General features: G+C 45.4%; 1 long non-coding RNA gene and 1 other non-coding gene across 2 annotated transcripts; both read right to left on the minus strand.

The window, feature by feature from the left end:
- Positions 1 to 1,917: 1,917 nt before the first annotated feature.
- Positions 1,918 to 5,821, minus strand: LOC137208562 (uncharacterized). Its single transcript, XR_010935664.1, has 3 exons — positions 5,702 to 5,821; positions 4,583 to 4,763; positions 1,918 to 3,428 (listed from the first exon to the last, which is right to left on the minus strand). It is a non-coding gene; the product is annotated as an uncharacterized lncRNA (long non-coding RNA).
- A 4,318-nt stretch (positions 5,822 to 10,139) lies between these two features.
- On the minus strand, positions 10,140 to 10,246 carry LOC137209546 (U6 spliceosomal RNA). Its single transcript, XR_010936092.1, has one exon. It is a non-coding gene; the product is annotated as a U6 spliceosomal RNA (small nuclear RNA).
- Positions 10,247 to 13,366: the final 3,120 nt, after the last annotated feature.

Consider the following 13,366-nt stretch of genomic DNA (forward strand, 5'->3'; position numbering starts at 1 on the left):
TACAGGATGCTATTTTGAAATAGCGAGGCATAAACCAGAAGCAGCCGCTGAGAGAGTTAAAACTGAGTCCACCTGGGGAGCGGTAACTAGGAAAGAGAAAAGTGTGGTGAGGGGACTGCTCTTTTATGATAAGCCTTATGGTACTGGTTGACTTGCTAAGCTGTTTCTGGGTTACTCTGATAAAAAATTAAAATTTAATTACAATTAGATGAAATTGTGGGATTGCCGATAAGGAATCATAGTTATACTCCTAAAAGATCTATCCAAATTGCTTCCAACTTTTAGAATGAAGAAAATAAAATAAGCCTTAACAGTGAAGTAATATGTGACATATTCCGGGAGAGTGATGAACTAGGTCTTGAAAAAGAACAGCTAGGCAACTCTGCCGTGTTCCACACCCACGCAGGGACTAGCCAGCCGTTACGCATGTCCTGTGTTCCAAAGAAATATTGGCTGAGGAAACATTGATTTATCACTATTTTATGAGGAGATAAATTGGCAAAGGCTGTGGAGCAAAGCGTATACAGAGTATGGGTTTGAAACTGGAAATTTTCCACCCAGATTTGAAGAGAACTGTTGTAGCTAAATGGGATAGTTATTCATTCAATAAAAACGTAAGGGGTAACTAAGTATAAAACACTGTGCTGGACTTTGGGTGGGGAGGTGCTTATGAAGATGAATGTACCCATTCTCAAGTCACTTAACCATCTGCTGGGGATGACATGAGCACATGGAAATGAAGTAACATGTAACAGTCAGTATATCAAGTCACTCAGGCAGGGTCTCTGGGGCAGCTTGGTTTGACCTGATACTCTCATACATTTTGAAAAAGGATGGTATGTACATGGTGTTGCTTTTTACATTCCTAATGTGTAGGTCTCAAGGAAAAGACAATGGGAAAGGATGAAAATACATCCTGTAAAGTCAAACAGAACTGTCTGCGTGGAAGGAAGGAGGGAGAAAGCCAACGACTAAACAACAGAAGAGGAAGGGGAATCAGAGAGAGAACTTTAAGAGAGGAATAAGAACCCTGGAACCTGAGGTTGGTAAACCAACGGTTACAAGTCACAGATCCAGTTTTAGGAAGTAAGTGGATGGAGGGGCTGGATCACCATGTCTGTGGGTGTTGATATTTAATTTCACAAACATCACAAAGCAATGGGACATAAATCAAGTCCTGGCACGACGGACAGCTGCCGGGGTGGTCTATCCGTACCTTGAGATTTTCACGTACCGACTTTTTGCTGAAGATAAACAGGCTGTAAACGGATGCTTGCCCATTATGATGTTACTTTTGTAGTTTGTTGCCGTAGATATCTTATTCTGGATCTTCATTAATATTTGAGTTATTCTTGGAAAACATCTTTTCACTGCTTTTTACTTAACTAAAAAGTTGAGTTAAATGTGGCTTTCAGCAAAGCAGAAAAGACCATTAAAACCGTAACATTTGGGCTTCCCTGGTGGCGCAATGGGACACGGGATCGTGCCCCGGTCCGGGAGGATCCCGTGAGCCATGGCCGCTGAGCCTGTGCGTCTGGAGCCTGTGCTCCGCAACAGGAGAGGCCACAACAGTGAGAGGCCTGCGTACCGCAAAAAAAACAAAAACAAAAAACCCCGTAACATTTGGAGATAAAAAATGAAAGGTTGATAACTGATAAATCAAGATGGCAAACTTTAAAAAGGAAAAAAAAATGTAACCGCACAGCAGGGTGGGGAGGAAGTAGTGTTGGAAGGCCTTGAGAACTTGGGAAAATACTTGTTTGCCCAAGAGCTGTCCTGGTTTGGGGGTGAGAGAGATTGCCAGGGTAGCCAGATGGCTCAAAAAAGGGTCACAGAATGTGGCTCCAGGAACGTAAAATGTGTTTGAAATACCAGGACATTTGTAATGTAGATTAGAAAAAGGCATCTGACAATTCCTTAGCTAAAGACTTTATGAAGCGACAATAATACAATCCAGGAATACAGAAACTTCAAGAAAGAAATTTAGATAACTTCAAACATCTAAATATCATAGGACGCACGTCTCTTACGGATAACTAAAATTACAGAGCTTTTGAAAGATATGGCCACAGTGGCCACCAGTTTATCCAAAGGGGACTAGTCAGAAATGAATGAAGAAAAACAATGAGCTTTGCAGTCAGGACAAATAAAGCAGCGGTGATCTAAGTAAGAAAAAGCAGTACTGGGGAAGTGCTTTGTAATATTGTTTTTGTTTTGTTTTTCTGTTGTAGCACTTTGGCTTTTCTCTGTAGTATAGAGAATCTAGGAACAAAAATATGTCATTGGAGTCAACACCAAATTCATACTAACAGGGTCTAAGTCCCTGTGAAGAGGAGTGTAGGGCTGCTGTGAACCTGGTCTGAACCATCGTTTTACGACTATGTGTAAAGCCCTGATGGGTTAACAAGAACCTGTTCAGTTTTGTGGGCTCATCGCTTAGGGCAGCTGGGTGGGCACTGGATGTCATATCAGGCTAGACCAGCAGATTGCATTTTAGCCCCAGAGAAATCAGTCACACAGTTAGACCGGGGGTGCAAAACTCCATGAAGAGCCCAGAGTACCAATCTCTGATGACCTGAGAATAGGGAGAGGATTGAGAATCATCTCTCAATTCCCCAGACTCCTTGTTCTGTGCCCAGGACAGTCTGCTTACTTCCTCCCCCTGCCCCATCCCCTGATCTGACCGCCCCCATCCTCACGGTTTAGCTGATGCACTAAGGCGGCCGCTCCTCCCAGGGCCGCCATCACCCCAGGATGCACCTGGTCACAATTACTCAGCGGTCTTCCTGGAAGAGGTCCCTAGTGTTTCTCCCACTCCCCCAGCTGTGAATTTGGCCAGGAAGCAGGGAAATGCCCTGTGGAACATTGATCCGAACATACGAAGCAGATCGCACAGGTCAAGGGATGACTCACGCTTTGGAGCTCATTTCATCCCAAAGGGAAAGTCTATGCTCTTTCCCCGAATCCTCTGACATAAATTGCAAAGGTTTAGAAAGTCTAAAAATAAATGCTTCCCCAGTGCAGAGTTGTCACAAGGAGCGAATCCCCAGCTTGGTTTTAATTTCCTGTCTTGTAATGCTTTCTATATATGAAACCCTCTGCCATCTCTTTTAAAGCTGCCATCACAACTTGACTTGTGTTTAATGGAGAAACTGAGTCATAAAAGGTCGAGTGATGTTTCCAAGGTCACACACACAGTAAGGAAAGGGGCTGGAATTCTAGCACGGGTCTCTCTGCCTCTGCTCCTCCTTTAAGCCACCTTTCCCGCTGATTCCATCTGCATCATCCCTTGGTCCTCTGAATTACTAGACAGTTATGGCTCACGCTACCCGATGCAGCTTCCAGTGCTCTGCTGTCTCTGCTTTCTCCCTTGTTCGAGTTTGGTTATCGCATCCTTCCCCGGGGCGGGGGGTCAAGGAGGGCAGAGTCTGAGGACATAACCAGAACCTAAGTTAAATGCAGTCGTGTAGTCTGAGGCATTAGCTGGTCCAAGTCCCAAAGCAGGAGCAGGCTGGGGACGAGTGACTGTCTAGCTGAACTCTAATCCCCTCAAGGGCAAGGACCACCCGTCCCCTGACACTAGACTCTACTTGGGTGTACGCTGCAGTGCCTAGCTCAATACTGAGTGAAAACATGTGCAATTGATGTTTCCATATTTGGATTTTAATTATGATCCTCATTGCTCTGCTACTCTAAATTTAAATAAATTCCATTATTACTCTAATTTTGAGTAAATTTATTAACGATTTAAAAAATGTTTATCCTATTCAAGATGCGGGTGGGCTTTCTGAGGAAAGAAGGATGACCGCGGTCTCATAGAAGGCGCTGGGGTCCGTTTCTCTGCGAGCAGACAAGATGTGAGGATGCTGGTGGGGCACGGTGCTGGTTGGCGTGCTGAGTGCAACACCTCCAGCTTCACAACGTTCCCAGGGTACCAGGAGTGAAAGAGCCCCCGAGGAAGCTCTGCCTGACAGTTGGCCTGGTTAGTAGATACCCCCCTTCACCTAGAGGACTCTGGGGGAGAGAATGCCCAGAAAAGAGTAGAGGTTTCAATCGAACTGTGAAAACTTTGTCCCAAATATTGGCAATACTTCCTTTTAGATGCCAGTGGAAGCTTTTCTTTATCATGGTGCTACTAATAATTCTTTCAACAGGACATCATGCGGATGGATCATCGATCCAGCTCACCTTTTCTGCCTCCCACTTGCATCATTCAGAGCAGACGTGTGAGGAATTAGACCATCAACAGAATTTTCATTGCTTTTTCATGCTCTAGAACTGTCAAATCACAGTCTGATTGAAGGCAAGTACCAATAGTGCCAATTGGCTACAGACTTGTGATAATCAACGTCGTAAATCTGTGATGGCCCTAGGTTGCAGTGCTTTCCAGCTCCCCCCCCCCACCCCGGTACCATCAGCAGCCCCTCAGCATAGCTCAGGTTCTTTTATTCTGTTCCATCCCCGGTAGGGGTCATTCCACTCTTATGTAGACATCTTCTTTTGGAAGGACTTGAGGTTACTGTGTTAGTTCCTCACCCATAACTGATTCTTTCCTCTTTTCCTGGCTTGTTGGTACCCTTACCTCAGTTTCCAGGAATGTTCTCATTCTCCATGTCTCTTCCTTTTCATATAAACCTTGCTCTTCCAGCAGATGGGGCACCCAATTTTGAATCAAGAAAGTTGGATTTTAAGCGCCAGCTTCCCACTTACAGCCAGTGTACCTGGCCAAGTCACTTCACGTCTCTGAGTCTTGATTTCCTTATCTATAAAATAAAGATCAAAAATATATTCCTGTGAATGCATTAGTCCCCATGATGTAATACATGTGGATACCTTTAACATTATAAAATGATATACAGATGGAAGGAACCATATCTTTACAGTGTCTTGTCCTCCATAGACTATTAGCAGAATCAGAGTACCTATGAGTGTCTACGGTGAGACACCATCAGGGGTGTTAGGGATGAGAAAATACCTCTGCTTTTCTTGCTTCCTCTTTCACTTGAGCTACTTCAACTGTTAATCTTATCTTCTTAGATTATATTCATTTGTGTGAGCTACCGCAAATCTTTTATCAATTGGGGGTAATAAATTATTTAATAAATAAGTAATTAGTAACATAATTAGTTAATGGCATAAGCCACAATCCCTACTCGTAAGTGGTATATATATCATAATGGAAAGACATCTAATGACACCAGGGATGATTTTGAAGCCCTGGATTTGAGACACATATTTATTGTGAGATGATCACCAAAATAATGTTAGTTAACACCACCAATCCCTCACGTAATTGTTATTTTTTGTGTGTGGTGATTACATTTAACATCTATTCTGTTAACAACTTTAAAGTATAGGATACAGTTAATTATAGTCACTATGTTGTCCATTAAGTCCCCAGAGCTTATTCATCTTCTAGCTGGAAGATGAACCAACCTCTCCCCATTTCCCCCACCTGCCAAGACCCTGGCAACCACCATCCTTCTCCCTACACCTTAAGTTCAGCTTTTGTAGCTTCCACATACAAGTGAGATCATACAGTATTTGTCTTTTTCTGTCTGACTTATCTCACTTAGCCCAACATCCTCAAGACCCCTCCGTGCTGTTGCAAAAAGCAGGAGTGGGTTCTTTGAAGATGGAAGGCTTTACACAGTGCATGAGGTCACGAGTTCTCAGCAGGCACCAGAAGGGACAAGCTCACAGAGAAAGGCATCATTTTCCTCCAGCAGATTCAGGGAGGAGGAAGTCTGCCCTGCTACTGGAGCAGTGCTGAGTCACTGAGCGAGAGGCCGACCCATTAGCAGCCGTGAGCCAGCCCACATCGTCACAAAGTGAGGACAATTGTGCAATCTTCAGAGGAGAGAATTTACAAACCAGGTTGGCAGCCAAACTGACAGACCCAGGACTGTTATTCAACAGACAAGACCGTCTGCCTGCTGACTGTTTTGGAGACGTGAACCCAGCAACATGAGTGTTTATACCCAGGAAGCTGTTGGTCACCACGGACAGTCAAACAAGACTCCTGTAGATTGATGTTTCTTTCGCTCTCTCCCTGTTTGAGCATCGTGTGAGATTATACGGTTACATGCGTGTGCTAAGCAGACAGTTGATACTAGTTAGTTTTGATTTCGTTTGGCCCCTGAAACAGGAAGCTATTTACTAACGGGGCTATTTTAGTGCATATCGACTCTTTTGAGGGTCATGCCAAGACATAGGTGGCCATGGCAGTTGGTAAATTAGCTGATCACAAATGGCCTGGTAGGATCAGAACAGGACATCTTTCAGTTAGGGAGAAGAAAAGAGAGTCACAAAGCCAGCCAGGGAAGTACAAATCGCGACCCTGCCTTTTAAAAGCGTGAAGCGCTAACCTGGGATCCCCACTCTGGGGACCAACGTTTACTTGATCTGTACCTTCCCCTGTGGTGGGGCTTCGCTGTCAGTTAGATTTCTGGCCAGTTCTGCCCCTACCTTGGTACCCCCCTCCCCAAATGTCTGGTTGCCCTGTCTGGGTCTCGAAGCTCCAGCCTGTAAGGGACTGAGCACCTGTCTAAACCCCAGGTCCTTACTGATGGGTTCTTCTAACATCCAGCTCAGTCTTACATGTTAGTGTAAGACCCAGGTACCAGGGTCTCCCAGCTACTGGGCTTCCTGCCCATGAACTCCAGTCCCTCTGCCACTGATTGGCTGCGTATGCATCCTCTCCATCACCTATGATGAGCCTGCCATTGTTCTCGGCATTTTACAGACAAAGCTCACACTTGCATGGAAATGAATTTACATGTTGTCTTGGGGGGAGGGCGGGGGGGGGAGAGACAGGAAATACACACGCAAATAAATAAACTTACATGATAATTTTAGACAGTGGTAAGTGCTAAGAAACAAAGAAATGCAGCAGAGGGTGATATGAGAGAGCGACAGGGCTGAAGGTGATGTGATCTAGATGGGGGGTCAGGGAAGGTCCCACTTTGGGGGGGGTGGATAGCATTACCGTGAGACAGCATGGAAAGAAGCCAGCTTTGTGAAGGTCTGGAGGCAGAGGGAAGAGTAAGAACGATGGTCCTTAGGCGGGAAGGAGCTGTCGTGCTCCAGAAACTTGTGGGTGGAGTGCAGGGAACGGGGTGAGACAGGGAGGATGGGACAGGGTGTGTGACAGCAGGTGGGGTAGAGGCAGGGCCTGCAGTGAGGGGCCTTGGAGGCCCTGGCAAGGAGCTGGGGTCAGTCTACCTGCTGTGATAGACTGAGCCATGGGAAGAATTTTCTGCAGGGAAGTGATGTAATTCAATCTGCATTTTCCAAAGATCATTCTATCTGCTTTAGAAGGTAGAGGTTATAGAAGGACACGAGTACAAAGAGAATAGCTAGGAGACTGTGTATAATCAAGGCAAGAAGTTCTAGTAGCTTGGCTTGGACTAGAACGGTAGCCTGGATGGAGAGAACTTAACACAGCGGGGATTCATCTTGGACGTAAAGCCACCAGGTTGTGCTGATGGATTGGACGTGAGCGTAGGGGAAGGGAAGGTGTTAAGGATATTTTTGTTTGAGCATCTGGGTGGATGATGGTACCTGTACCTGAGATGGGGAAGACAGAGTCAGGACGGTGTGGGGAGACCGGTGGGTGGCAGTCAGTGTTTCTAAGGCCGTGTTGTTTGGTCACTCTTCTTAGACAGCCAAGTGGGACTGTTAGATTGGCAACTGAAGCTACTGTATGTTTGCAGCTCAGTGGAAAAATCAGAAATGGAAACGTCTCAGTACATAGATTGTTTGGGGCCAAGAGCTGTGCTACACACATTTATATAATCATTCATTCATTCATTCATTCGTTCAACGTCCCTGTCCTAGGCACTGGGATTACAGCAGTGAACCAAACAAACAAAAACCCCTGCCCTTGGGCTTCCCTGGTGACCCAGTCGTTGAGAATCCGCCTGCCAATGCAGGGGACATGGGTTTGAGCCCTGGTCCGGGAAGATCCCACATGCCATGGAGCAACTAAGCCCGTGCACCACAACTGCTGAGCCTGCACTCTAGAGCCCGCAAGCCACAACTACTGAGCCCGTGTGCCGCAACTACTGAAGCCCGCGTGCCTAGAGCCCACGCTCTGCAACAAGGGAAGCCACCGCAATGAGAAGCCCCCGCTCACCTCAACTAGAGAAAGCCCGCGTGCAGCAACGAACACCCAACACAGCCAAAAATAAATAAAATAAATAAATCTATTAAAAAAAATCCCTGCCCTCGTGGAGCTGATATTCTAGTAGGGAGAGAAGGACAACAAACAAACACATGGTTAAAATGTATGTCAGAACAAAACATAGGAATGATAGAGATAGGGGAGGAGGCTGGGGATAGGAGAACAATAGTGAACTCAGAGGTTAGGAAAGGCATCTTTGAAAAGGCTAAGACCTGAGTGTGGTGAGGGGGTGGGGGCGTATTCCTTGGGGAACGTTTCCAGGAGGAGCAATGCTGTGGAACTCAGGGAACAGGCAATGAAAATCAAAGGAAAAAGCCACAGCCTCAGCTTTCACAAGACTTGCAGTCCAGCTGGGCTGACAGACAAGAGGACAGACAATTTCCACAGGAGGATAAACCCAGCCTAGTTCCTCTTTATCATCTGAAGCCTTCAGGAATTCCTTGAAAGCTTTTAAATGAGAAGCTATAATAACAGAAAGAAGTTGTGCTCGTGCTGTGAAAAGAAATAGCAATTTGTGTTTAAATGCTTTCTATCCCTTCCGTCACAGCTACAACTCTGGATTTTACACTGTGACCTCAGACTCACACTTGCATAGTTGTGTCATCATCACTGACTCGGGAACTCTGCGAGGATAAAATGAGGAAACATGCGGGGGGGGGGGGGTGTCTGCACACAGGGAAGTGGTGGCTGTCTGAGGAAGGATGGGTATTGGTCAGATGGTGTCCACTCGCCCCTGGGCTGGCTCTGAACTCCAGCCTCAGGGACTTGGGGAGTACAGGTGGGCATGGGAGGGAGCAGGTCGGTGGGGGAGTGCAGGTGGGCGTGAGTTCTCTTAACCCCAGCCCTCCCAGTGGGACTTGGGTTGCTCACCAAAGCTTTTGTTTTCACCTCTGATATCAGCAGAGGGTCAGGGTGTAGCCCTGGTCCATTGGGTGAGCAACTCCCAATGGACCAGTCCAATGGCTCTTGTGCCCCGCACAGACACACTGCCCAGTCAATGGTGGGCTGCACTGACCTGCTGCTTCCCGACTCCTCCTGCCAGTGTGAAGAGTGAAACCTACAGCCCCCAGGGATGGGCTTGCTCAGAACTCACGTGAGAGCACTGCACGTGTTCACGGATCCTGTGGACGGTAGACTTCCACCAGTAAAGAAGTAAACCCACCACAAAAGAGGGTCCCTCTATCCTTGGTCTGAGCCCGATCATTTCTCTGAACTTTATACCCACCTCCATTCCCGAGGACGCGGCTGAGATGCGTGCCCTGGGAACCAAGCAGGGCTCACAGCGATGCAGGTCTAATGACCCTTGATTTTGTTACCTGCCTGGCCGACCCAGGCCACCACGCTAGCCTCGACACCATCCTGGATTCGTGGCTGCTACTGGCCATTTTCATGGGCATCCTCAACTTTGCGCACTGGGGCTGGGCAAAGCCAAGAGCTTGGGAGCCAGCCGACCTGGCTTTGATCCTCACCCGTCTCTTAGCAGCCATGTGACCTTGGACCAGAGTCAACCTCTTTAAGGTTCTGTTTCTTCATCTGTCCAATGGCAAGAATAATAACTCCATCAGCGTTCTTGTAAGGGGCAAGTGAGTTACTACGTCTGCAGTGAGTGGGCCCATACTTGTCATGCATTACTCAAAATAAAGTGCTCAAAATAAAGTGTTATAATTGTTGGGCAGTCATCCTCTGCCTTTTTATAGCACAATCTGTTACTGCAAGGCAGTCGTCTGCCCCAGCTGTGTTTAACCAACTTTTTTTTTAAATACTAATAATATATTTTATTTAACTGAATATATCCAAAATATTATCAGTTTAACATGATATTTTTTATCATGGTAAAATACACATAACATTTACCATTTTAACCACTAGGCGTACAATTCAGTGGCATTAAGTACATTCATTGTTGGGCAGCCATCGTCACCATCCGTTCACGAAACTTTATTCATCTTCTCCCCAAAATACGGAACGCTTCTCAAGTTTGGGTGTCACTCTTGAGCAGGGGCAAAGCCAATTTTCTCCACATCCTTTTCAATTATCCCCCGCTGCCCAAGCCAGTGCAGCACCATGGTGTTTTAAAGGGGTTCATTGATGGTCTGAAAGTGACCAACGTGTGTTAAAGCACCTTACAGAGTATCTACACTTTAAACGTAATGCACTTCTTCAGAAACTCAGCACTGTGAAATCTGTGGACACACATTTTAAGAGACAACTGTAGCTTGAACATTTTAATTTTCACTCAACCTCTTGAGGTGGGCTGCCACCAATGTGCTTTCTCACAGATTAGATTCCTGAACTAGTTGGAGGCACTGGTTAATAAATTCTTCCCAAACAAAATAATGTCATTTGCAGCAACATGGATGGACCTAGAGATTATCATACTAAGTAAGCCAGACAGAGAAAGGCCAATACCACCATATCACTTTTATGTGGATCTAAAAAAATGATACGAATGAACTTATTTACAAAACAGAAACAGACTCACAGGCATAGAAAACAAACTTATGGTTACCAAAGGGGTAAGGGGGGGTGCGGATTAATCAGGAGTTTGGGATTAACCGATACACACTACTGTATATAAAATAGATAACCAAGAAGGACCTACTGTAGAGCACAGGGAACTCTACTCTAATTTGTAATAACCTAAAAGGGAAAAGAATCTGAAGTTATATATGTTATAACTGAAGTTATAACATTCAGTTATATATGTATAACTGAATCACTGAGCTGTACGCCTGAAATTAACCTGACATTGTAAATCAACTATACGATAAATAAACAGATAAATTCTTCCCAAACAAACATTTTCTTTCCACAGATTTTAGACCTGTATCCTTTGTAGAGGAAGTTTTAAGTCTGTAGTGTAAATATGGTTGTTCAACTTCAGGTCAGATAAAAAATGGTTATTTAGATGAGGGGCATAAACCCTTGTGTTTGTTCTTTTCTATGCCACATGGCAATTGGGAAGTCAGCTCACCATAGAAAAGGATGCCTGAGACAGGATTTGGGGATTAAATACCACCCAGGGCTCACTTCTGGGTGCACATCCCCGCCTCTCTTGATGCTGGGCTTGGCCATGTGACTTGCTGTAGGTAAAAGACCATGAGCAGAAATGACCTTGCTGCAGTCAACTCTGAAATCTTGTGTGAAGCTGGTGGCGTCCTAGAATGAGGGAGCCCCCGTCGGCCTGGGTCCCTTAGCAATTCTGAAGAGCAGACGTCCCTGCTAGCCCGTGGCGACTGTAGTATAAGCAGAAATAAACTTTTGTGGCTTTAAACCCCTGCGATGTGGGGATGATTCATTACAGCAGCACAATCAACCTTATCCTGATAAATACTCATGTTAAGTAACAAATATGAAAAATTCACTAAATCACTGAAGGCTTTCTTCTCTTCCTCCCATATCTCCAAATTCTCCGCTAACCACTACCACAAGCAATTGAAAAAAAATCTGAAAAAACCCTTTTGGGCATAATTCTAATATTACTAGTTCTTTTATTTGTTTTCCAGCTCAGATTCGGTAATGTATTGAGCCTTTAAAGCAACTATTTAGGTGATCCTCTAAGGTAATATAGTTACTGGTGGGGATTAGTGTCCAAAAGCATCTGTCTTTCAATCGTCTTCATGACATTCCCATGTCATTCTCACTTGACAGAGATATTTTAGGTCTGAAAAGTTATTTGCTTTATTTTTTTCAAGTTAGAAAAAATACATTCCTATGTGAGTCAATTCTCCTGATTTGAAACTACAGGCTGGACACCTTCCAAAGGGGAAAATGTGAACACAAGGCGGTCTTGAGGATTCTATCCATTCAGAAAAGGGGGAAGGAGACCCGTTTGAAACCCAGGGAGCTTTTCCCCAGCAAATGCACACACAAAAAGTGTGCGTTCATCTTCAGGAGACTCACGCACTCCTGAACCCAAGTGTCACGTTTCTCCCTGTCCTAGAAAGATGTCACATGGGAGAGTGGCTTCATGTAAAGCAAATCACACCTAATTCAAAACCCTGAGTCCAAGTTCCAGAACTGCCACTTACTAGCCGTGAAATCGGAGCCCCACGTCCTTTTAGAAAGGAGAAATCTCTTCTGAGCATACTGTGTGACACACAGCGATCAGGATGGAAACAGAGCTTTAAGGACGGTTAAGGCTGGAGGCTACCCTCAACACCCTCATGGGTTAGTGTACAAATACAGAGGAGAAGACACCTCCCCTTCTCCCTCTCCCCAGTTCTAATCCCAGAGAGCTGGTTTCCAGGACACTGACTGGGTCTCCTTTGCCAGTGGGTGAGGCCACCAGGTTTTAAGAAGTCCCATTTGGGCCATCCTCTGATTATTCCTGCTCCTGGCTCCCTCCACCCTGCTGCTCTCCTGGCTAGAGAGAGAAAGGCAGAGCCCGCCCCGCTGGGACGGAGTCTCTTGCTCTTTTCTCTTCTTCACAAATCGATGGGCTTTTGCTTGGAGTTGAAGGCTGGATTTATGCTTGGGGAGTGGGAGAAGTCCCCACCATGACCTGGAGGTTCATCCTTGTGTTGAAGCCCCAAAGAAGCCCAGCTAAAAATAGCGCAGGCCTGGGGTCTCTCATCCCTTATCCCTTATCTGTACATCTCCCTGAGGGGGTCAGGAGGGAGGAAGGGATTTGCTTGGCGGATCAAATTTAGGTATTCCTGAGTCCTCTAGCCAAGTATCAACAATGCCCACCATCATTAAAAGTCTGGAAGTAATAAATGCTGGAGAGGGTGTGGAGAAAAGGGAACCCTCCTACGCTGCTGATGGGAATGTAAACCGGTACAGCCACTATGGAGAACAGTATGGAGGTTCCTTAATAAAACTCAAAATAGAACTACCATACGATCCTGTGATCCCATTCCTGGGCATATATCTGGAGAAAACTCTAATCCTAAAAGATGCATGCACCCCGATGTTCAGAGCAGCGCTATTTACAATAGCGAAGACATGGAAGCACTTAAATGTCCATCAACAGGGGAATGGATAGAGAAGATGTGGTACCTATACACAATGGAATATTAGTCACAGAAAAGAGTGAAATAATACCATTTGTAGTGACATAGATGGACCCAGACATTATCATACTAAGCTAAGTCAGTGAGACAAAGAAAGACACACCCCATATGATATCACTTATATGTGGAATTAAAAAAAATGATACCAATGAACTTATTTACAAAA

Source organism: Pseudorca crassidens, chromosome 16, assembly GCF_039906515.1.
Source record: "Pseudorca crassidens isolate mPseCra1 chromosome 16, mPseCra1.hap1, whole genome shotgun sequence".
Taxonomy (NCBI): domain Eukaryota; kingdom Metazoa; phylum Chordata; class Mammalia; order Artiodactyla; family Delphinidae; genus Pseudorca; species Pseudorca crassidens.